General features: G+C 38.1%; 1 pseudogene; it reads right to left on the reverse strand.

Moving 5' to 3' along the window:
* Positions 1 to 21,279, reverse strand: part of LOC134622663 (phospholipid-transporting ATPase ABCA1-like) — a 35,486-nt pseudogene extending 14,207 nt beyond the window's left edge.
* Positions 21,280 to 22,075: the final 796 nt, after the last annotated feature.

Here is a 22,075-nt window from a genome sequence, read left to right on the forward strand (position 1 = left end):
GTTTGTGATTTTGCTGAACAAAGTGATTTGTATTGCATTTGTGCATTTAATAACATTATCCGCAGTGGCTAGAGACAACGGGAAACCAGGTCATGAGATTCACACTAAAATGATCAATTACAGTAATAAAATTATCTGTCTATGGAAAGTAGCTGTGAGGATCTGAAAGCAGTTCAAATGCACTGAACAGTGGAAGATGATGGCAGATTTGTACTGTGATGCCAAAAAATGTGAAATTAGCTGTTATTTTTCTGCATGCATGAAGACCTATTCTACAGACACAACTTCAGACTCACGTTATTATGGCTTTAATCCTAAAATCTCAAAAAACATGGCAGCACATGACAGTTTGTTGTGCACTTTTTGCTAATACATGCTATCTTTTATTAACACTAACCTCCATGAAACGAGAAATGGTCTGTATGGCGTGGTTGGTTTCATTGAAGACATCTCTCCAGGTGTAGACCGATCCTGCGTGTTTTTTGTTAACTGAGGTCTTAGAGAGGAATGCTGCTATATCTGACACGCGCAACTCAGTCCCACTAAGCTGGGTGTTAAGGAACATAGCGCTGGCATTATTCTGGAGCAGGGTCTGCAAAAAGAAAAAGTAACATTTAGTAACAAATAAAATCAAAGTAACAATGCTGGTTTTGATAAAAAAATATCTAAGATGCTGGAAAAGCTGAAAGTTCTTTTTTTTAATTTAAATTGTCTTTTAACCTTCTTCTTTTTGTGATGCAAAATGCCAAACTGTGAAAAAATCCTGCATTCATTCTTGCTTGTTTGGGCAGTTTATCCCTGACAGCAACTTATCATTAAACTCAAAATGCAGCTCATTATCAGCAAGTAACGTCAAAGTATTTTTACAACCCTTCACCACCAGGTGGTGCTTTATGTAATTCCCACATGAAAATGCTGAACAGATTTCTCAGGCACAGCCATGTTATAAACTACATGTCTTCTTATTGAGACGTATTTTTGAGAACATAATAACAAGTAAACTGACTCCAATAGGATGCCTCCAGAACGATGCTCACTAATCTCGGCAGAACAAGTAGTCGGCCAAGCACATGTGTGGTTGGTCCGGCTCTATTCTTATTTGAACGAGAACAAGTGTGGCCTAAATGAGACCAGTTCTTATTTTTGGTTTATGAGCTTTTTTTCCTCAGCTGCCAGATTCTCATTTCGATAGCTTCAAATAAATTCATCAAAAAATCCCAGAACATAAACACTCTTTGCTATTGAGGTCACATCAGATATATAATTATATATAATTACATTTCAGTAAAGGCGATCCTTTCATGTAAACAGGAAGCACACAAAGCAGACAGCTCTGATGTGTGCCAAAGGAAAATGCCCCTCCATGCACTCACCCTGACCAAGTCCATTTCCTCGCTATTCTCCATGAAGTTCCAAAGCTTGGGCTTCACCTCCTCCCACATCCCTCCAAGGTCCCTTAGCACACCCAGCTCCTGGAAGGTCTTATTAACCTGAAAGACCCACCAAAGATAATTTCATTTAATGGTTCATACACACCTCTAATGGGGATTTTATATGTTAAGTGATAACTATACCTCGTGGATGATCCTCTGTGTTGCTGGAGTGTCTGGTGTATAAAGGATCTTCCCCATGAGAAGGGGCTTCAGAGCTCGCCAGATCATTCTGGAAATGGGACTGGACTCCAGGTTCTTCATCAAATTGTTACAATAAGGAGCTGAAAAATAAAAATAGAGACATTTAAATGGTGAACCTTGTATTAGTAACAACAAAATATTTGACTAACAAACTGTACTAATGTGAAACTAAATTGATAGGTGAGCTCTGGACACTTACTGGAGGAGTTATCGTAAGTGGAGATGGGTTCACTGTCACTATCGTTGCCGTGGTTTCCAAAAAGGGGCCTTGTAGTTGTTGTCTTCATACCAGTTGAGAGACTTGATTTTGAGGCCCCCTCCCTCAGGATGTCCACAGACGATACGTGACACGGCCTGGTACATCTGATTTGGAGACCCTGTAGCATTTGCGGTAAGATACAGGATCTCCTTTCGCATATCCTTCCAACTCTTCATGCTGGAAAGCTGTAGTAGAGAGAGGCAGACAGAAATGTCAACATAATTGATGATTGCTAGGTGGCAGTAGGTCAAATTAGAGTTCTACTTCTCATGTCCTCAAAAAATCGGTTGACAATCTTTGGTTTGTCTACACAAACAGAGATAATGCTCCTGAAAAGACCTATTTAAGACACAAAATATCATCTTAAAATATTAGAACAATTTTTATTTTTCAGGCAGGAGGCATTTCAGGAGGCATTTTTTTTTACAGTAAAGTAACTGCATATATTTAAGACTGTCACTTTTATTTTTTTTAATTATGTAGATCCACATGGTTGAAATTCATCCTGAATGACAACATGAATGTGTTTAATACACCACTGATCACTTCAAGTGTCATCCCATATGTGTTCAAAGTTGCTCTGCACACATTTCTTCTTCAGGTATTCTCGAATGTCCTGAATAAGTAAACAGATAACGAGCAAACTGAAAATAACATGCCCACATCCTTATTTGAAAAGGGATAGTTTGTGACAACAGTAATATAAAATGTTTGAGTGCCTGTGTGTGACGCTGGAGGTGTGAAGATATTGAAGGTTATCATCTCCTCTATGGTTGGTATTCTGGACGTGTAAGTCAAGTGCTGCACTGAGGGGTGGAGACACTTAGCACTTAGCTGTCTGCCTGCCTCAGATAAATTTAACTGGTGTTCCTGGTCTATCGTTATGCCTGCGTATGTGTGTGCATGAGGAGAGGTCAGATAAAATGTAACACGTATTTCTGCACGTGACTTGCATGCTATTGCTGAGCGTCTTACATAAAAAGCAGCTGTGATGATGATATTTATCATATTGTACATCTCACATGTGTACGTTTTGTAACAAATTTTCTAACAAATAACACAGAACTTGCATTGCCTTTCAACAGCAGTTATCTCTGCTAGTTTCTGCTGCTTATGCATGTGTTTTTAATGTGCACATAGATAAAGGGAAATTGACTTTTAATTTAGATAAACTTTGTGACATTCACTCATCATTCAGTTAAACATTTGTTTGGCACTGGCACAAAATGTAACAAATCTAAAATGACCAAGATTATTTTCTTTTGCATATCCTTCCAGTTTTAATCTCCAGAAAAACTGGAATTATTGTGATGTCAACATACATTTGCATCGTTACATCAAACTGAAGGAAGCAGCGAGTTCATTCTGGTTCACACTGAGGTTACTACAGGTCATCAGACAAGTCCACACTAGTTCACTGTTAAGTTTCCAAACCGGTCATCAGCTACCTACACACGCAATTATGTCACCGACTCGTGACAGAGAAGGATGTCTTTTGTTAAAGTAAAAAAGAAAGAAAAAAGACGATAACTTCAGCAATTCCAGCGTCACACACGCACAAAAAAAATCAAGCATTTCAAGTCCACTCAAAGGGGGACTTTTGTGAAAGGAAGGGGGGTACTAGGGCATACGGTAAGTTTGAGCTTTGTGCTTTAAGCATGGAGGATGAAGAAATCAGACCCTTTCTTGAAAAAATGAGATAAAAATGTGAGAAAGAAAGAAAGCAAGAAAGAAACTGAAGACAAACAAACAAACAAACAAACAAACAAGACAGTGTGTGAGAGGCTGCAGCAGGAGGTAGAAATGAGCACAGAAAGCAGAGGAAGGTACGAGAACAAAGAAAGGTTACTATCGGGCGTTCTCGTAACTGGCAAACATCCGCAGGCTCCACAAGTACAGCCTTATTATTCTGACAACTGTTACTGAGTACATGCTCATTGACACAGAAACACACATGCACACACACACAAACGCATATAAACACATTCAAGCCAGACAAAGTAAAAACGCACACGCCTTTCTGAAATGCCACGCATTCCTGCTTTAGACTGAAAACCACAATTTTCTCTGTCATCTTTGTCACTTAATATCAGCTGTTTCATGTCATTTTTATTCATTTATTTATTCGCTATTTGCCGGGCAAACAAATATTCAATGTAGTTTTCAAACAAAGAGAAACTGAGCCTGAATTTAAAGACCTGTTGCGTCCTACATTTGCACTCGCTGAGCTCGTTTTGTATGCGGTCGCTTTGCAGCTGATCCTGCAGCCACATCAAATGGTCACATGCTTTCCTGCTCTGTCATGTACAAAGAACTGTGGGTGATGATTTCTGTCAGTATGTCTGTCTGTAGTGCTGACTGGGTGCATATCGGAGTCTTTTAGGAAGTTTTGTTTTGTGGCTGTCAAAGTACATTAAAAAGGTATCAGGCTGTGCATATGTGTATGTGTGTGTTTGTATTTAACACTGCATGTAGCCACCAGGCAAAATTTATATATAGGTCTGAATGAGTGCATACTTGCCTTGTGCTGAAAACGCTTTTGTGTGACTAAATTAATGTGTCATTTCCCTAGTGGGTTACTGCCCATGTTATCTTGGGTGACTAGGTGACTAATACACACATCCATGCAGGAACTTGCACAAAAGTACGCACACGCACATCCACACAGACATGGAGGCAGCAGAGAAAGCTCATCCTAGAGTAACCCCACAGCTGAGTCTACACGAGGTTACTAAAGTTCAAGTTTCCGCTCAAGCACACAGCTATTTAGACGAGAACAGACCCTCGGAGGGCAATCCTAAAATAATTGTGAACATTAAGTCACAAGTATAAACTACATTTACAGAACTTTGTGACCCAAATTCTCAGACAACACAATAGAATAGGAGTTGCAGGTGCACACAGTTGTTCTTTCTAATAATGTAAACCTATTAGAAAAACACATAACAATACACTGATCATTATAAAGCAGGAAAGAGTAAATAAGCTAAGAATGTTGCTGTATGCACTGTAAACTGGGCTTCTTTGTGAAAAATTCTAATGAACACTATACAAGTCAAAAAAGTTAAGTTAAAAGCTTTTCTCTTGTTCATCTGGTCATGTCAGAGATTCAGCTGACTTAACAAACTCTAAAAAGAGTTTTAAATCAATTTTTCACAAATAGTCTGCATTTGCCAGGCTTGCCAGAGAAGACAATTCATGACCCCCTTTTCAATAATTGCCACCAATCATAATGAAGGTTTTAGTATAAATTCTAAGGGGGGATTCCAGATTATTAGTGCACAAATGCCTGCCTCCTCAGCAAAACCAAAATAATCTACTTACAAACTGAGAAAAGGGTTCAGATAAAGTACTTAAGTAATTAGAGTTTAACAATACATTAAAAATTTAAACTCATCATGGCTAGCAGAGAAATGAAAGGCAGCAACTTGTCTGATTCAAACAACAACCATTATGTAAGTCTGATGTGGACCATTTCTTTTTGCATAATTTTCCATGTAGTTATGAGATGCCGGTTGATAAGAATAGTTACATCTCATTGCTCCATAATGCCAGGCTCGCTCATACTACTTATCCAGTGTTTAATGAAAAGCCACGAGGTAGCTAAAACCCTGCCCACCTTGCCCAGTTATGTGAATATTTATGTTTTCAATGCAATTCAATTCATACCGCATGCATTTTGCATGCTGTGTTTTTCTTGAAGTACTTTAAAAAGTAGACATTTTTGAAGAAAAAACCCCCCCAAACAAACATTAAAAACATTCATATCTGTACTTTTTTTTCATGAGGTTTGTCACAGGGCTGGTAATGTACAAAAGGGCTTTTTCTTTGCTCCTGAAGAGAAATTCTGAAAATGCATTAAGCTCTTTATGCCATTCAATAGTGATAAGCCCTGGCTTGAAACAGGCTGTGAATGATTTTTGGTTGGGAACAAGGGGGTACATGATTGCACGTCTCCATTCTGGCAGCTGCATACCTCATCTATCACCCAGCTAATCAACGTCATATAATCTGCTTCTAACAAAGTAACAGACTGAAAAGAATCATTTATTTGTCTTCATACTCTTTTTTTGGTCATTATGCCACTGCATGATAGCAATTAATTCCCAATTTCAGCAACTTAAAACATAACCAAGTCTCCAGTGACGTGTAAAAGTTTCTAAGCAGCTGTGGTCAAAATGAATATAAGCATGGTGAAATCACAGAGGAAGTTGTGCAAGAATAATTTCAGTTGAAATTCTTTTTTTAAAAAACGTTTTTCATGAGATTATGCTTATCAATCATTTACACAGCACCAAGCAAAAATGTACTTGGTGCGACAGAGATTGGAATAAACAGGTTGCAACATCAGCTGCTAAGAAAAGGGAGAAGAGAGAAGTACATTGATGTTCTTGCAGCTGCTTAGGAGGAACATACACCAACACCTACACACACTTGCATTCACGACTGGATCTTTATGTTTTGCCAACTCACCAAGCAGGAGCCTGAGAGAAAGAGGGTTGTGTTGTTGCTTCTCTTGTTTCTAACTACATTCCAGCAGTGCTAAGATACATTAGCTCAGACGTGGATGCGAGCGTGCATGCACGTGATTCTATACTGCTTGTCTGTGTTGATGTGAGACAGTGAAGACAGTGCACCTGGTTGCCTGAAAGCTTATACAGGAATATTTCACAGCCTGCTTACTTTTATCTAAGCTTCAACAAGATGCAGTACTGCAGTTTTTATGCTTTAGACTATAATTTATTTTCTGCTGTTTGTACAAAAACGTGATCTGTGGTGCAAAATAGCTTAAAAAAAGAGGGACCCTAGTAAATCAGAGCACACTGTGTCATTAGAGGAGATCTGATTTTATATGAGGTGTTATAAAAGACTCATATAAGAACAACCTTTTCGAATCAAACTGCACAGTGTGCTTTCTATTACTTATTACTACCTCGACCCTAACTTTGCTAGCTCAAACTGGTACTAGGTATGTCCTGTATGTGCAATATGTGAAATATCTTTAGTGAGATTTGGTTCTTGGTAAGCATTGATTTTTATAGGGGACTGAACTTTGAACACAAATACCTCAGTAACCTTGTTTGTTCGTGTTATGTTAGCATGGGGGGGTTGCATTATCTGTATACATCTGTGGTGTGTTTACCTCAACGGCCAGTGCTCCCAGGCTTTCCAGAAGATTGTCGGTTGCAGCTGAGACTTCCTGAATGTCTTTTGGATCAGACCTCACATCGCTCTGTGAGATACAAAGAGGACAGTTACTGTGCTGTAGAGATTTTTAAGGTAGCCTGCACAAATAAAAATAGATTGGCTATTTTCTAATTGCTTTTGTTCTTGCATAATATACTGCTAATGACCACAGGAAAAGATTTATCACACAGGCAGAGAAAGGTGAGAAAGTTGTGGGGAAAAGAGGAGGAATAACATTTGGGTCAAAGGTGAATGAAGAGGGACCCAAGAAAGAACAACAGGTCAATGTTAGTTTGACCTCGGTTCCCATTTGTCAGACTGCTGTAAGTATACACGTGCGTGAGAGTGTTCTCATATATCACACTTAGTTGTCAGCTGCTGGAATGTCTGAAATTCGATAAAGCACATGTGCTTCTGAAGACAGAATGGCTTTCTAAGAAGAGAGAAAGACAATTTAACTTTGTAGTCAGTTCTTTCTCTCTAATTTGCTCGCTCGTCTGCCTGACTTTCTCTTGTCTTAACAATTTCTCCACTGTCCCTCTGTTTTACACACACACGCATGCACAAATGGGGAGAAACTGACTTATGCAAGTTCTGGTCTTCATATTATGCAATTCAAATTTTTTCCTGTTGGAAAAATTTCCCAGTCTTGCATCATTGTTTTAAAGACTCAATTAAAAAGACATACACATGATTTTTTGGCTTGATAAAATCACCTTCTATGAGCCAGAAATGTTCCTTATTTACACGCGAGTGAGCGAGACAACACCAGCAATGGTTATTAACTTTACTGACAATGATGACATTCAGAGATATTCTCCATTTCTCTCCTCCTGTGTTTGTTTCTTGTTTGAACATTCTGTGCTGCATAATGTTGGCTGACCTCTTCCCATCCTTTCAATCATGACTCACATTTCTATCATGGGTTTGGAGGGAAAGGGCAGGCTTTTTGGAAACATGCAGGGAGAACGGAGGTTAAGCTGACCAAGAAATGTAGGAAAGAGAATACGAAAAGAAAAAAACCCCCAAAGCAAACAAAAAATAAACATGGGAGCACAAAATATAAGAGATTGTGGTTAGAACTATAATTCCTCTTGACCACTGACTGATCAAAAGGTGTTTTTATAAAGAACATTTGTGATTCTCCTTGCAAAAGAAGGCTAGGGACTTCTAAAAAAAAGTACTTTGTTTGACTGAAAAACACTTTGGGGATATCTGAATGAATACATTAGCACTAGTAATAGTTTTACTATAACCATGAAGCGTCACAGGTCCGTGACAATAATGCATATTTTCCATTTTAAACAGGAAGGGCATGTCTTCCTAGTTCTGGGCAGGTACATAAGATACCACATCCTGGTCAAATATGTAAACACAGATTTATAGTGCTGTACTCTGACACACTATTGAGTTACAAGTTTGTTGCTTTTTTTCATCTGTTTTCTTATGTTTCATTTTATGCCAGGAATACTAAAATAAGACATTATATAGGTATTATTAGCAATATTACATTTGATGTCAAAATTAAGATCCATTCTAAAGCCGTAACTTGTCATTTCATGGATTTCAACTTACCCGAACAGGTTTTAGGAAGTCCAAGTTAGACAGGAAGTGGCTCTGGGCCTTGTTCAGCCAATCACTGGAACTCTTACAGATGATCTCTTGAGTCATGCGGGACACGTTGCGGTCAGCAATGTGGACAAACTCCTCCAGTGGTGTGGTGTTGCAGAGATCTCTGAGATGGAAGCCGAAACCTTTTGTGAGGACCTAAAAAGAGAGGAGGGAAAAAAGACAAAACAGGATTGAGTTAATATAGAGAATAATGAAAAAGAATGCATAGGTGAGATAATGTAACAGGAGAATTTTAATGTCTGTGTGTGTTTTATATATTGAGTTAAGCTACAATGGATTTACAAGTAAAATTGCATCAAAATTTGGTGAATAACAAAGTTTCCTAGGTGACTGTTACTGGCTCTTATATGACTACTATCCAAAAAACACGCACAAACTGACAAATTCCTGAAAGCTGACCATGTAAGCAAAACAATGATGTTACCAGAAAAAATCTTATTGAGCAATCATGAGGTAAGAAATGTTCTGAATGGCGATGCTGGGTAAGCCAAGAACAAACTGGACAAACGTTAAGAGTACTCCAGCACTCCAAGCAAAACTCAATTCCAAGAAATTAATTTAGTCTTAAAAAATGATCCCTCTTTTTCTCTTTTAAAATCTCACAAAGATAGAAAGAAATTCTTTAAGCAGCTACAGCCACAATTAAGGCCCCTTTTCCTCAAGACTGTAGAAATGTGTGTATTTGTGTCAGTGTCTTGTTTTGTAAATGTCCTTGAACATTTTTTGTTATGCCATCGTGTCGATTAGGCTTCACAATCCGCACAGACAAACACAACTTCCAGTCTTTTCACTGGGAAAACATCAGTGCTTACAGCAGACAGGTCGAGGGACTGGGAATCACTCTCACTTTATACAACAAAGGACACAGCAATATATGGCAACACATACTTCCTTGAATTTTCTCTCCTCTCCTTCAATAATGCTCTTTATGAAATTTCTGGCCAAAAGGACATCGCGCTATCTGATCAATAGCTGTCCGGGAGAGAGGAATGAGATGAACAGATGGTAAAACATGATCCCAGAGTGGGAATTTGTCTCTGAGCTTTGGTCTCTGCACGTGAGGAGAAATGTGGGGAAGGGAGGAGTGAAGAGGAGCGGCCATGTGACTTCAGCCCTCCAACTGCTAAGCAAGGATGATGTGATGTGCTGAGGTGGGAGCTGTTGTTGAGGGTAGGCAGATCAGTCAATGTATGTTCTATGGAGTTTGTTTGCATAGAAGAAGAAGTGTTCTGTGTGTTGACCTACGCATGAGCATGTTCTGAATTATGGAAAATTAAACACAAGACGAGAGGAATCGTTTCAAAGTGAGGGAGGTAACAACAGAAAAGGGAGTTTTGAATGTAAAAATAATGGAAAATAATTAAATTACTGACTTAAAAAAGAAAAAAACAATATATATAAGCATACATGACCTCATTCAAATTGTTTCCATTACACTGGGTTTAAAGAAAAAACAAACTGAACAAAAAGACTAATGATAAGGGGACAACCTCTTCACCCATCTGCCCCTCACCCACTCTGATTTTTCTCTCGGGTATTAAGGGCTTAGCTGTGCCACAGCAGAATCCAGTGGCCCAATAGATGCTATGAAGCCAAGGTCATTGGATTTATTCACAAACACTGTGGCCAGGGGTGGTTATGATTATCTCATAAAAAAGAAAAAAAAAACCAAACAAACAGTGATACAAGTATTGGTAGTGGTTCTCAGGTTATTAGAGAAGCTGCACGAAAACATTTAACCCATTAGTGAATGTTACTGAAGAAAGATTTTAAAATAAATAATAATGAGACTAAACTGTCATCATTTACCTTCTCAAGATTGACATCAGCCTCCACTATATGCTTCAGGGCATCACGAGGAAGTGACGCATTGTGATGCAGGAAGTGAGAAAGGGTTTCATCATCACGCAAAAAGTCTTTCAGCTTGAAACCTAAAGGAAAAAAATCCAGGTACACTGATTAAAAATAATAATAATACCACTTTCTAGTGGTTGATTCTGACATAAAGACAAATAGCAGATATCCCAGGAGAAGAGGTTTAAACAAACTGCTTTCAAAAAGTTATAAGCTATATCGAAGCACATATCTGCAAAGAGACTGTTTTTATATTGTCAAAATTCAATCCCACAATTATAAAATTGAAAGGCCTTAATTAAAGATTCAGTGATTCGATGATAAATGACCTCCACAACATGTGACACACAGATAATCCGTTTTTTTTTGGAGTGACTAATTCGAAAAAAGATAAAGGAAATGAACAATGATGGCTTTACCCAGAAACACAATGTCTCATCTGCACTCGTTGTACTTTGCTGCATTCCAGTGAAGTCAAACCATTTCGGAAACTGGCTTGAGTAAGCTGTGTGGTTAAACACATGCACGCACACACACTGACTTCTCTCTATTCCTCAGCTCCAGGTTTGGAACTCAGCCGGGGTTACTACAGGGCATTCAACTTTGGACTAAATATTGTGTCTTCTTCTCCTCTATAAGGATTTAGCTCCCCAGATTTTCCCATCTCCCCTTTAACACAGCGTTCTGCACTCTAACTAACATTTTAGACCATTTGAAAGCCATCTATTTACTAGCCGTGAATGAAACTACTAACTAGAATAATCATGTAGCAAGAACAGGAACTCCTTCAGCTTGCAAGAATAGATTGTTGGTGGAACGACATACTTTTATATCAACTTTTTTCCTTTAAAAAAAGGTTTACGCATTCTTTTACCACCCTGCCTGATTACTGGCCGTCTATTCTGTTTTTATCTGCTCTCATCTAGTCTGTTCTCAACTATAAATCAGGAATGCTTGTTTAAAAAACATCTTCCTACAACCCCTCTCATCTTCCATTCCTTTCCATCATCTTAAGTAAATCTTTTTCTGCTCTCTGGTTTTTATAACAAGCACAGATGCAAACGCACACAAACTCATGCAGACAGGAAACACTTGTCTCGACTGAACTGAAAATCCCCCGAGAGGAAATGAAAGAGAACAGTGTGTTTCTGTGTGTTTGAGGGCATATGTGTGGTGTCACATTTTTTACTGCCTGCATATCTACGCACCATAGTGTGTGAATTGTTTGTAAGGGTGAAAGTTTTAACATCTACATCCTTTTAAAGTCCTAAATACCCTTACCAGTCCTTATGGACCTGTGCATGTACAACTAATTGTGTGCCTTTGTGTGTCTTTGTCTATGTGTGACCTCAAGTCCCAGCTGGTAACAGCTAGGGAGTATTAATAAGGTCTAATCAGCGCCCCAGTAGGAAGTCAAAGCTCCCATGGTGCACCGCATCCAAAGACCCTTCGGGACACACCAGTGTGGATGGTGCAACCTTGTTGAAATGGAAAATCTAGCAGTACTTTGTGCAGTCAGGAACTTATCACTTATCAGGAACAGGAACAGTTTTTGAAGTATTTGTTTGTGTGTGTTTTTCCTGCGTTGGTGCCAGCCTGATATGAGGGCGAGCTCCATATTAACATTTGCAAGTCTGTACATGTTCCTGGCATTACCTATCAATCTTGTTTGTAATTAAACAGTACTGACATCACACACCTTAGTGACCGTGGCATCACTGGTCAAACTAGTTCAAAATCAAGCTGTCATTTCTGTCATACCAAATCTGTCTCAAAAACTCATCTAACAGACTTAAGGTGAAATTAACCTCAAGGGAAAAAAACACTGCTGGACTGTCTACGAGTATGTTGGCATGTGAGCCTATTTGTGTTGTAGATCACTCTCCATTAACTGATTGTTGATGTTACATAACAAGAACTATAATCACTGTTCTGAAAGTTTTTGAGTGTCTTTGCAAACTGTTGTTAAAGTCTCTACTTCAAAAGCTCAGGCTCAAAAAACAAAACAACACTCAAATAAAGTCTTTTAAAGCAGTCAGGCAGATTGAAGACGGTGGAAGATTCACTATGCAATTCCAATTAAGCTTTACTTCTGTGAAGATTAGCAATAGGGTTAAGAATCAAAATCAAAATATATTTACCTCTCATCTACTCTTATGATATTAAACACATTTCAAAAACATATTGCATATATAGCAATGGCAATATGCAACATATTGGATATTGCAAATTTCTGCTGAACTGTTTATTTTGATGTATTTGTCCATGTCATCTCACACCACAGATATCTGTTAGATCTGATCAATGAAAATAACATACAGTGTCATCCACTTGTCTTGTTATCTAAAGTTAAAAAGCTTATCCGTGTCCACAACACTTCACAATCCACCTTTATCAGTTAAAGTCTTATTGAAATGACCTCCCTACAAGTGCTGAATTATTAACCAACATGTGAGAGGCTCCACTCTCAGCTCTTTGATCTAGGCTGTTATTCTTATAGCATCACTCTGAAGCAGCACCAGCTCTGTTTGCCCTCTTTGGCATCACACAGCGCTGTCTCTGCTCTATATCAGCTCATTTCCTTTTGTGGATTAAAAGAGATACTGAGTGGAATATGGGATTGACGACTATCAGACCGCTGCGCTTTCACAAAGCAATTATGATGAAGTGCACAGATACAGAGAAACTGTGTTAAAAAGAAACCCCATGGCTCCCTGTTCACTCCATTTAAAATAAAATGTAATAACGCACAGATAGATAAGATATATCACTGGTTTTTAAGGCATTCCAAAGAAATTCTGACAGAAAAAAGGAATACGATATCGCACGCCACACAAGGTGTGGAAACTGAGAAATCTTTACAATTGAAAACTGCCAGTCCATATTTTCTTTGTCTGAGCTGATTTGTTCGCAAACCATGCTTTGCTTTGTAGGAATCATTGCATAATGAACTGTACCTCCAGGCTAACAAAACAGCAAAGTCAGCTAAGGTAGCCAAAATAACAAGAAACTGATTGCCGTGTTTTATTGCATAATTTATAATTGCTTTAGCTTTTCAGTATACCAGAAAATAAATGTACTTATTAGTGCGTGAGTATAAAAGCAAGGAAACACTAATGAGTCAAACAAAAGAGCAGCCAGATTAATTAGACTTCCTCGTTTCACATCACCAATTAAGGGAGGTTAGTAGTTACATCACTGCTGTTTAATGTTGTTATACACTGTCCTGAAATGCCTTCCTTGTGATCCTCCTTTTTATCCTTTAATAATGTTTTTTTTTTCCATAACATCATTATATGTTTCCCCCCTGAATGTGCAAACTTTATCGGTAACAGACAGGAAGAAACAATACTCCAATCCAGACAAAGTAGAAAATCCTTATTATGATTATGCTGTGATTGTCAGAGCAGTTTAGACTTTTCCTGCCTCTTGCTACCACCAGCGACACATAAAAGCGGAGAAGTGCAACACCCACTAGCTGCTCGGAAAACGGGCCCATGACATCTGGTGGACTGAGATAAGGGGCCTCTGAGTACTCAGGGTACCATTAGTTGCACGAGCTGGTACACTGCAAACGTGATCTTAAGTCACTTTATCTACGTTTAGCATATTTTTGTCAGTGTATTGATCTGCAACGACTGAAGTCTATCTCACTGCAGATCACAAGACATTACAGCTCTTACTTGTACCTGGAAATATATTCTTGGGTCTTTTTCAGAGTAAAAAGGGAGGAGGTGGGTTAAAGGGTGATCAATGATCAATCACCTGATCCTCAAACACTTACTAACACAAAAAATACCAAATAATCAAAGGCACAAACTTACGAGCAGTGTTTTTCTGAAGCTTCCTGAGGGCTCTTAGCAGTCCCTTGTAGCCTTCATAGCTCTTATCATTCTGAGTGTACAACAGGATCTTCTTGGCATCAGTGAACAGACGGGAGATTCTGGTGTTTAGAGAAGGATGAGAATTGGATGAAACAAAAAAATGTGTTGTTTGAATTCTGTGAATCAGTGCATAAATTGTTAAATATTAATACATTTGATGGCCAAAGTACTCACATAGAATCATTAAAATTTCCCACCACCCCAGGACTCTCTCCAGGCGTGGGATTACGGAAGCAGGGGTTGTTGGCATTACAGATGATACCTTGTACCCAGGGCAGAGTACCTGCTGAAGGCATAGCCTTGTTTGGGAAGTGACCTGAAAAATATACATACAAATTCAGATATAATTTGATGTAATAATATCAGCTTTTGTTAAATGAAGTCATAAAACAGATGACAGACACTGCAGAAGAAAACCTGATAGTATTAAACTACCAACTGGGAACATATACATCATTGCAATATCAGTATTAAAAAGTGCTGATTTAATCTTTAACATAATTTGAACTCTTATGAGCTAACATTACAGATATAACCACAATTGACAGAGGGGAACCAGTTATTATAATACAAAAGATAAGAAGAGAAAGCGAACCATTGTCAGAAAGTTGACACAGCCATGAATAACTTTCTGTCATGAGTTTATTGGGTTAACTGGGATGCAACTGAATTGAAAATTTAAGGAAATTCTGTTGGAGGTGGCAACTTTCCTTTTCAAAAGTGAAAAAAAAAATCTTTACAAATACTACCAGGATTATTTTGTGCTTTCAATCAATGAGTTCCAATCTTATTGACTTAAATGAGGCCAAAGTTGTGAAACCAGCTGTGTTGACAGCCAGTAATGTAATTCCCCGAGTCTTATCACATGTTCACTCAGTGCAAGCAAATGTTGGCAAGTCCAACAGATTCTTCTATGAATAAAACAAAAATTCCCTGGATGAGTAAAGTAGTGATCTAACCCATTTGGAATAAAGTTTTCCTAAAAAATAATTTAAAAAATGCAGAACAACTGTTAGAAAGTTCAGACCGATGATACCCAGTTCACTTAAAAGTAGGAAAAACTTGCAGAAATTTTTAAGATGATGATTTTAACAACACTTACATTCATGTTGTTCATAGGGCGGATAATGTATTCGGACTGATATCAGGATGAAAAAGATGAACAGGGGCCAGACGATCTCAATCAGCAACTGGATCTAAGACACAATGGATGATGACAAAGCTTAATCAATGAAAAGAAAGCAGGCTTTACAATCTTCATGTGAAAAAATAAGTTAATCATCCCAAAACAATGGGTAATCTATTTTTTACCTTGCTTTTGTGTGTTTGTGTATTTACAGTTCATCTAAGGGTATTTCTACTCCTTTAAGACAGAAAAATATCAAGTGCGTGAGGAAAGGGGCTATCAGCTGTTGCTCTTCAAACATTAATCCCAGCATGACTCTAAAGTAAAGTATATGGGTTAATAAGAGCAGACAGAGTGAGACAGAGAGATCTGCTGGATTTAAGGACTGTGGGTTTGTCCATCTGCTCCATATGGCTTCCTCGCTTCATCTGCTTTTGACACAGGCTTTAACAGCATGCTAGACATACAATGTAGGGATAAAGAACAAAGCCAACGTCTCAGAAAATGTACTGTATCCCATTGTTGCAAATAATTGGACCGAAAGTCACGCAGCTAAGCCGTCACTTTGAGCAGCATTTTCGACTTGATGGACAAATGGCTTAATTGTACACAGAGAAGCCTCTCCATTTATAATGGAATACTATTCAACAGTTGGGAACTGAATTTCATTTACATAACTTTGAGTGTGTAGGCATCAAGCAACACAAGAGTAACTGGATAATGGATCTGACACATAATTGTGTCATCAAGCTGTCTTCAACCGATTCACAGTAAACAGTAGCACTTTTCTTTTCAAGTGGCTCAGAGGACAATTACACTGTTGCCATTGCATTGGGCTATAACCTGTATAAACGAACTTCTGCAATGCTTTTATGACTAGGCATGTGGCATTGGAAGATCACATTCAAAGTAAACCAACTAAAAAGTGAGACAAAGCATTAGTGGGAAATCATAAAGGATGTGTCTGTCTCTTTTGTGATGAACAGCATAACAGCATAGATATCTAAGTTCCATGGGCAATAGTAAGAAATTATAGCAACGATAAAACCCAACTGAAAGAAGAAAAATAAAAGGTACACAATTTCCTTGTGGCTATTGAATAAAAGGTATTTAACCCCCCCCAAAATGGTTTAGTGAAACACTGATAAATAGGAAAACATTTTAAGAGTCACGACAAACAGATAAAACAAATACACAAATACAGGATTAATCAGTCAATTGAGCTACACTGCTACTTACAGTCTGTCTCCGTCGGTAGGTGAAGTTCTTCCAAAGCAGTAAACCCAGCTGAGTGGAGACTGCCATGTTGCCGTCTTTCCAACCTCACTGAGCACGCTCCTGCTCCTCACTGTGAATCCACACAGACAAGAAAGAGGATCAAACACTGTATACAGGACTCATCAATAACAATCTGCTCTGCGTGAAAAGTCCACTAATTAAACAAAGTCAGCTAACTAATTAACTAACCCTCTATTCCCTGTGGATAAAGACACGGATGACAAAAAATATACCCCACTGACGCACAAAAAAAACAAAAAAAAACAGAACAGAAAGTTGTTACATGTTACATTAGCAAAACCATGATTACCAAGATCACGCATTTGTACCGAATATGGCTGTAAAGTCGGCCTCATCATGTGACAGTAGGCCATGAACAGAAATGTATCACCTTTACGAAAACAATACACTCAAGCAGTTATAATCAGGAGAAAAACAGCATCCTGGAACGCAGCAAGCATCAGCTGATTGGAAACAAGAAACCAAAAAATAATAATGATGGCAAAAACATTCACCTATTGAACAAAGTGTTTAAATCTGAAACTCAGAGCCAAGCCGAAAGTGTCGCTACAGTCGACAAATGAAGCCAACTCTACTGACTGAGGAAGGGTGCTAAACCCTGCAAACTCAGGTCCACTTCATGTAGCCCCGTCTGTACCAAAGTTAAGTGACGCTTCTTCTGGGAGAATGACTGGGTGGGTGGGGGGGAAATTCGTCATGTGGTACGAGTTGTTAACTACCACCCCCCGACACCCCCCCCCCCTTCTTTTCTTTAATCACAAAATAAAATTCATCCTGTTAACACTCAGTATCGCACACAATACTGCGTCTCGTTTAAATGTTAAAGTTATCACTGTAAACCAATTTGTTCCTATTATTTAAAACAAAATAATCCACTGATTAAATGGAGTTTCTTTCAAATGCTTGTGAAAATCTGCGTGGGCGGAAACTTTTCCCTGCCTATTTGTTTGCTCTATCTACAGCTCGAAAAGTCCTTGGATATTTGCTCAGATGTGTTTTATGTAACACGATCTAATGAGACTACCTTTACAGTCACCTATAGTTTTAATTTCAGTTTCTGTTTTTTTAATACCAGGAAGAACTGATGATAGAAAATTAATCAACGTGAATAATTAAAACAAGAAAGCCTTGGAAATCTGAAACACGGCATTATCAAGAATTAGTCAGATAAATTTGTTCTCCTGGTGATCAAAAGTTAACATAAAAACTCTTTAATAAAGAACTTATGAGTCACTGCTACTCAAGGCTGATACAGTTATTAATTAAGGTCTGAAATCTATTTTACTTAATGTTAACTGCAGTTGGAGAGGAAGACGTTGTAGCATGTTCAACCATATCTACTTTCTTCTATATATAAAATGACATATCAAAAATAGTATAAGGGCTCATTCCTGACATCTCAACATTTCACTGAGCTCAAAAACTATTAGCAGTAATGCACTTTATGTATTTTCAGATTTGATGGTTTTATTGGTGATGAAGTTGGATTATTTTTGGTGGGAGAATTAATGCTGTGCTGTTTATTACGCAGAAGTCCTTTATACAGAGAAAAGCTGGCTGGATTTCACAAAGAGCAGGATGACAAAATAACAATGTCAAGGACAGGGTGATGTTGAAACATGATCTTAACTGATCTGCCTGTGGGCTGAAAAACCTTGTCCTTATTAAGCCATTCATGCACTTCTCTATGGTTTAACACCGCATTTTCCCTATTTCAAGCAAATAACATTTTAGTCAATCTAACCACATTCTCAGGTGTTTTGCAGAATGAAGCGAATTGATAAGATTACTGCCAAATGAATAAATTGTTGTATTAGATTTTTTTCCACTCTGTTAACAGAGATACAAGAAAACATTGTATGTAAGAAAATAAAGAAAAAGTCAAAATGAAAAAATATTGTTAAACCTGGCTAAAAGAGCAATTCAATAATTATGACCGCTCATCACTTACTGTCTTTTGATACCAGTCAGTCGGTTCTAAAACACACATTTTCTGCAGCTACTGCTAAGTGGCTGTAATCAGTAAATCCACTTAAATGCATTAAATGTCGCAATAAAAACTAACATGAACTTTGGGAACAGCAAACAATACTCTAACCCCTGTCCTTATTCAGCTGTACTCCTACATCTGTTTTCTCCATGAGTCACTTAATTTAATAACAGAACCCGAGGCGCATATATAACAGTTTCAGAGAAACAATGTAAGATACCTGGAACTGACTTGTTGAGAGCCTCTTCACTGAAAAAACAAAACTAAAAGCAAAACATCAGCTGTCTGATTTTTCGTTATTATTTTTAACGCTGTTGACCATTTCTGATGACCATTCACTGAGGACGTGGGGGAGAATTCTGAAAACCGCGAAGACAAAAAACATCATCAGCACGATCTCGTGTTTTATCACAACTGATGGTGAATGCGGAGAACACCATGTTTATTACCATATCAGAAACAGCAATGGTGCTGTAGCAGATGGTGAACTATGCATACAATGCATTCTTTCTATGCATTTCGTCATTTAACACACACACTGAATCGATGTCACTATTCTTTTCTACTAAATACATGGGATTTAAAAAGAAAAACATATGTTTTGTCTTATTACTGGCAGAATTTATTGTTCTGTAACTGCCCCCCCCCCTTCCCCTCAACTGAACCCCGTGTTTGCGTCCTTATTGCCAATTACAAACCTTTGCATTCATTTACCTTTAATTATATCTATATTTTATCCAATAATACAACCAGCTCAACATGACATCCCGATAAATCATTATCGATCAGTCCACCCTCCGGGATTTGTATGATTCTGAGACACGACGTGGTGGAAATGCGTCGCATACACAGAGACACGAGCGGTTCTGCTTAGTGATGAGAAGCCCGTACAGTGCAGAGCCAATGCGCCTCTAGTGGTAGACACACAAAAAATGTTATTTTTAATACTTGTTTACCATCAATCCTTGCTCACGTGTTGTATCACTCTCACACATGATTTCCCCCCCTTGACTTCATTGTCTTGCTTTGTGTAAAACACCTGACAAATCACTCAGAGCGAGTTTTTAAAGAGAGCGTTTTCGGTATTAAGAAAAAAAGAAATATAAAATCGTCGATGCTTTACTGGAAAGACGCGTTTATGCTTCCCTAAATCACGAATGAAAAAAAAACAACCTACAGTAATGCATCTCGTCATCACTGCGTACATAGGTACACATAGAAAACCTACGGTCTCGTCACCACTGCGCACATACACATAGATTTAAAAGAAAAAGACTTTTCTTCACTGACAAGAAAAAACTAAAATAAAGGAAGAAATTAAAAGCAGCATATAGTTAATAGTCATAGTTGAAATTGGCCACCTTTTGCACTACAACCAAATGTCAACGCTATAACAGACTTCAAATCATCGTCTGACAGAGAGTTTTGTGCTTCTGTTTCATTGTGTTACTGAGCTGAGGTTACTGGCGGTCATCAGCTTTGCGACGCTGACCCACAGCAGCAGCATCAAGTAAGCCAAAGTGAAGGTAGAAGTAAGGTGAGCAAACCTTCAGCATTAAGAGGCAACAAATGGGACGACAAAATATCGATGTAACAAAGACCACCTATACAGACAACCGTTACCATGCAAAGCGCTCTGTCGTGGATTTGCGTTAATTGAGGAAGAATGTAGATATTGGGCTTGTTTTTTTGCTTTTACGTCTTTAGTTTTTCTTTAAGGGTTTTCAAATGAGGACACTGCAACAAACTGCCTTTTATTTTTGGTATACCTCAGCGGAAGTCCTGTACTTGACTATGGCTACCTTGACATCGCTTTTTAACACCATATAAGACACTTGCGCCACAAAAGAGCAAAAAATAAGGAAAGAAAAAATGCATTCACTTGTACTTTACAAAAAACCCCAACAGTACTGACTTAAACTTAAAGTGTCTATTCAGGCACATTAACGTCACTGGTTAACTCCGCGACGTTAATGCAAAAACATCGACTAATAATTAGCCAATAATTAAAGGATAGAAATTTTCATCTAAGAAGAAAACTACATTTTCACTCATGTCCACTGAGAATATTAAGTTGACAACATCTGCATAAATAGTAATGTGATTTTTTTTCTTTAACAGAGGTATGTTCACACTCTTTGTTAAACAAAGAAACGCACATTTTTCTCATAAAAGTCAAAACTGCGCTTCCAAATCACCGACCTGTATCCTGCACGGTGTTTATATCCACTCCTTCTCATAAATTGAAATCCTTCGTTCAAAACAAGTTGTGAAGGGTAAATAAAATGTTCTCCTCAGTTGTTACGGTGCTCCGTTGCTCTTTCTCACACTGGCTGACAAAATGTTTTTTTCTTGTCCGCCAGGGTTTTATAGCGCAGCTCGATGCGGAGCAGAGAAGAGCAGCAGCAGAGGTAACTAACGGTCACCGTTTGTTGCTGCTCCCATATAAGGAAAGCACGTGCGGAGGCAAAACATGTCTTAAAGGGCCAGCGACACCCGCGCGCCTCTGTGCACTGTGCCGCTTTTCAATAACTGGATGATTCATGAAAAAATTCAATTAGCAACAACACTTCTTTTAGACTTAATCAGATTACTGACCATTGTCCTATATCCGTTCAATAATAATACTAATACTAATAATAATGCGCTATTATCTTTCTCTTGATAATTTAAGTAAAATTATGCACAGTGAATTGAGTTCAAGAAATTTAAAATGAGATTAGGTATACAACATAATCGTAAAAATGTAGAACACAATACACGTGTAAAGTGTACTGAAGTGGCAGGTGGGATTAAAAAGAGAGTACCACATTATGTGCATGCATGTATTGAATTATAAATATGTCTATCTATATTATATGCATGTATTAGATTCTGTAAATATAACATTTCCATATCCATATGTTGTGTGGGTAATGGGCATGGATATATTGATAATTTAGAGAATGAATGTTTAAAAGGCCTATACAAACACAGAACAGTTTCTATTTCAAAAGGTCCTGTAGATAAACAAGGGAGTTGCAAAAATACTGGATTTTCAATCAACAAACTGTACACTTGTATTCTTCCTGAAAAGCAATACTATAGGTGAATATTAATGTGGTTCTATTCTGTATATGTGTATTCTGCCTCCTGGCCAATGTGTGCACAGATAGTCTCCAGCCCTCTGTGACCCTGAAAAGGATAAGCGGCTTAGAAAGCGCATGGATG

The sequence above is a fragment of the Pelmatolapia mariae genome, unplaced genomic scaffold (assembly GCF_036321145.2).
Source record: "Pelmatolapia mariae isolate MD_Pm_ZW unplaced genomic scaffold, Pm_UMD_F_2 NODE_ptg000123l+_length_129325_cov_1, whole genome shotgun sequence".
Classification (NCBI taxonomy): Eukaryota; Metazoa; Chordata; class Actinopteri; order Cichliformes; family Cichlidae; genus Pelmatolapia; species Pelmatolapia mariae.